The sequence below is a fragment of the Zea mays genome, chromosome 5 (genome assembly GCF_902167145.1).
Source record: "Zea mays cultivar B73 chromosome 5, Zm-B73-REFERENCE-NAM-5.0, whole genome shotgun sequence".
NCBI classification, from domain to species: Eukaryota; Viridiplantae; Streptophyta; class Magnoliopsida; order Poales; family Poaceae; genus Zea; species Zea mays.
Genome location: NC_050100.1, coordinates 4,581,198 through 4,585,663, shown reverse-complemented (window position 1 = coordinate 4,585,663; position 4,466 = coordinate 4,581,198). Strand labels below are relative to the sequence as shown.

At 44.3% G+C, this 4,466-nt stretch overlaps 1 long non-coding RNA gene across 1 annotated transcript; it reads right to left on the bottom strand.

The window, feature by feature from the left end:
• Positions 1-555: 555 nt before the first annotated feature.
• Positions 556-4,263, bottom strand: LOC109939417 (uncharacterized). Its single transcript, XR_002261867.3, has 2 exons — positions 4,003-4,263; positions 556-666 (listed from the first exon to the last, which is right to left on the bottom strand). It is a non-coding gene; the product is annotated as an uncharacterized lncRNA (long non-coding RNA).
• Positions 4,264-4,466: the final 203 nt, after the last annotated feature.

Sequence of the window (4,466 nt, the reverse complement as noted above, 5' to 3'; positions counted from 1 at the left end):
ATGTCACGATACTTTGCCTACTAGCTAGCTAACCTGTATCGCTAGCTAGCATAACAGGAGCTAGCCTGGCGGGACCACCACCAGATCCTCCTAGTAAAATCACAAATACTGCCGACGACACCTTTCTTCTCCATGGGCTGCAGAGCTGCAGCTGCTGCAGGGAGCCTGGGAGGAAAAGGAGCACGATCGCTACTGCCTTTTGCATGCATGCGTGTAGAGCGAGGGAGACTACTCATTGCTCATTAGTCAAGCGGTCAAGCCCAAGTCCTTGTTGACTGTACCTCGGCTTAGCAAAAGAGAGCAAGGCCAAACAGAAAAGCCACGACAATGTGCCTTCAATCCTTCATCGTGCCCTGGTTTATGTCAACTTCTATATTCGACTCTATAATCCGTACAGTCTATATATAAAATAATATTTCATTTATTTATATAATCGTGTGATAATCTTAGCCTTACCAGCACTAGAAAAAAAAATATTTTTGCTGAGCCTTTTTTTTTATGTTTGTGCATATGTTTCTTATATCAGATATCATAAAATAAGTGATTTTGCAAGTACCTATGGAAGTTCATGTCTTTGCTCCCGGGCTCGTATCGTAGCAGCTAGCCAAAGCTCTGAATCATTCCTTCCTCATCATAGTTGAAATTTGGATACAAAACCAGCTGCCACTAGAAATTAAATAGCCGTATATGTAAGAAGCAATATCACACAGTAGTAATAACAACTTGAAAATGCAGCAACTAAACGCATGCAGTAATAAACAAATCGGAACCGAGTTAATTAGTAAAGTGAAACTATCATAACAAACCAGCAAAGACGAATTCAGCTAAAAAATGAACATCTATCGCTTACATGGTATCGAGATTCGGGAGTTTGTCTGACTCAATGCGTGTTCATCTTTTCTTTCTCTCTGGAGTTTGATTTAATAATAATGTTCATCAGACTGGAGGAGAATCGGCAGGATTTTGACAGTTGAATGTAGCAATAACATGCATTTACGCTAGGACAGAGGGCATACCTGTTTGGTTTTCTACTTAAGATGCCACAGATTACCTAAGCTTAGTCACTCAAATTGAAAAACTAAGCTTAGACAGAAAAGTTAGACACATTATAACGTCTTAGGCACCAAACCAAACAGACAAGCGGCGCCCCATATCGCCGTGTCCTGCATGCAAGGGGGAATCAGGCAACATGCACGCATGCATGGCTTTCATCTATCTACATATACAAATGCAGACAATTGTGGGATTCTCGAAACCATTCCCAGCAGCATTGATAAAGAAATACCGTCCTTGATTATAAATTATAGAACACTTTAAGGTCATGTACAATCTAATTAAATGAGGTCTCTAGAGGATTAATAATTGGAAAAAAATAATAGACGAGCTCTTCACGACTTTCTATTCATATTGTGACTTAACAACATTTATTATATATGGACTCAAGGTTGTATCATGCGGTATCTTAACTGTCTCTTATATTTGGAAAACTGTTCCAAGGGCTTAGAGTTGTACATGCCGCAAAAGCCATTTTTTCTAACTTCAATGAAATTAATGATTCAACACCTATAAAATGAAATTAGTTTCATTGAAATGTCCATAACTATGTTTAATGGTGTATTTATTTAAACTTTTAGATAACATTTTATTTCTCTAAAAAGTAAATTAAAAGTAGAGAAATTTAACACGGGATAAATATAAAGCAAACTTTACAATTTGAAACAGAGAGTATTACGTATTGTGAGTCACTACTGTAACGGTAGAGCATATACATGTAAGTAAAAAATGCAAGTAAACATATGCTTCCTAATTATAGTGTGCATAGTACTGAAGTAACCACTCACAAACATAAGAAACAAATGCAATTGTCTGATCAATGATTTGTGCAAAAGATTCACCGAGGTAGTGGAAGAGGCAATACAAAAGGATGAATGGCATCATGTTTCATAAAAAAAATTGTATATGGATCTCTATTAGATTTTTTCGTTTTGTTTTGTTTTGAGATCATCGTCTGTATAATTATTGCTAACACAGTACAACATATCTACGACTTTAGATTAACAAAGGCAAATGGTAGGTACATATGCAGCAAAAAAACTTGTAGGTAAGGAAAGTGAAAGATGCCAACAGAATAGGCAGTTCCTGATCCTGCAACAAATGCTTACCTCGCCTAAGGCTATCCTCAGCAGACCGCGCATGTATATAGCCGTGCAAAACACAGTTTTGTATTATATACTACATTATTTACGGAGTGGTGTTTGAAATAGGTAATTAGATAGGGTGGACAGGAAGGATGCTCAAGACATCCTAGGTCAAGAAGGAACTGATCGGATCACAATTTTGTAATTTTGTAGGTGGTCGAGCTGCTCTTAAAATTCTATGTTGGAGACAAGTTTCGGTACACCCGAGTAGACCGGTAAGATGAGCCTTGTGATTTGTGTGATTCTCGACTAACTATACCATAAGTTGTCTAAAGTTAGCCGATCAAGTTAAGAACTAGGCATAGAAAAAAAGTTATGTGAGATATGATAAATTAGGAAACGAACGAAACACACTCTTGATCCCAATCCCAAATTCCCATGGACGAGTCCGTGTAAACCTTTGCTCCGCGACCGGAGGCCCCTAATTTCATCCTGAAAAGATCGAATAACAAACAGAGGCATGCTGCTTGATTAGGCATTCTACATACACTTTGATCTATTCTATTGTACGCTCCACATTTAATACATGCCTGCCTGTGGTCCATGCACACCACTGTCCATGGTTATATGAAAATTCGGTTAAAGCACCATGCGCAGATGCAGTGCTGCACTGATCTAGATCTCTTGGCAGGTGCAGGCCTAGAGATGCTTACCAGAGCTTAGGTGGTCCTCTAGTCTTAGGCATGTATGCATGCGTACTTGTGCTCCTCACCTCTCACATCCAAAGCTACGACAGTGTACCCTCCCTCCACTCCCGGCTCACCCAGATGTGCTGCCTGGGTGCAGGTTCGTTTTGGAGGGGTGGTAGTGGTGATAGTCGTATGTGAGAACAGTGATAGCAGATCGAGCAAGACTGTCACTGTTCCCTCCATGTACTTTGACAGGACCAAAGAATGCAACGCGGATCTGGATCGATCGGTGCCAAATGGTGGTACTGTTTACGAGAGAATGCATTGTTTTGACGAAATGTAACGAGCTCTACGTTTCTCTACTGTACTTTGGAGCTTTTGTACAGGTCCAGGTGCATGCGTACAGTACACCCCAAGGCTTTGCACTGCACACATCTGGGAACAGTGATAGATACTTTCACCAGCCAGTTACCACAGTTTTGTTCTTATACTCGATCTCGCTTCTACGTTTGTTCAAACATGAAGAAAAAAAGCGTGAACATAGCCAGCAGCCATGAAAGTAATGGTAACCAGTCTACCGCGCGCACAGGCAAAGCAGGAGTCTCGAAAATATCTCCAGCATGGGACACATTAGCCAAGCCAAGGTCAGAATCCTCAAAGGCGATCAGGTTGCAGCGGCTTTGTAGTTTAAACCCCCAACAACATCTGACGGCTAGCATCTAGTGCCAGCAACATGGTGACATGCGTATGCGGCGTGCGCGCGATGCCTTCCCGGCGTTCCCTCTGCCAATGGTGTGCGCGCGTGCCCTCGCGCGTGCTGTCCCGTCTGTGCGTGAGCGCGCGGGGTGGTGGTCCTGCGCCTACTACGGTCGCCTGCATCGGCCATCAAGGAGGAACGCAGCCGGCAGCCTGCCTGTGCGGCGCGCGTTCGTCCATGAATGCGGCTCATGTACCACAGGCCAAATGGCCTGCGTATGATCGCTCTGCAGACCTTTTTGTAGCGGCAGTAGTACCAAAAGTTGTTGAACTACCTAGCCGCGATGATTCATTCAAACCCTAGAACTGAGCAAAGTGTCCCGTGACCTAAAACTTGAGGAGGCGGCATCCATGGCTAGAATGATACGTGGAGTCGTGGAATAATAGTTTGGGCGGAGGATTTATTTGAGGAAGCGCACCTGTATCGATCGTCGGTAGTAGCGTGCAGCCGTCCGCCACCGCGCCGCTGCCTAGGGCGTCAGATGGAAAGGCGCACCAACATTTCGAACGGCGCGGCCGGTCGGCGTAGCACTGGCGAGTCATGCCGCCGCAGCCGCCAACGGGGTTCGGCAGGACAGCCACGCTTCAACCTGCTGCGCCGACTCGCGCCGCTTGGGCGTCTGTCCTCTTGCTTCACCTCGCAAGCCTCCCCGCGTCTGTCCCACGGAAACTCCCAGGCCACCTGGGGCTCGGTTCGGACGCGGTCAGAGAAATAGCCCAAACTGAATTCCAATCGATGGAGGCCCATTATGAGCAGCACAACTACGAATTCTAAGCCCAGGCCAGATCGGCGGAAGCCGTACAGGCCCAAGGGAGACACGTCACAGGTTAGGGCCTGTTTGGAAATGCAGTTTTGAAATGATGTAGTTTTGAGATACTATAG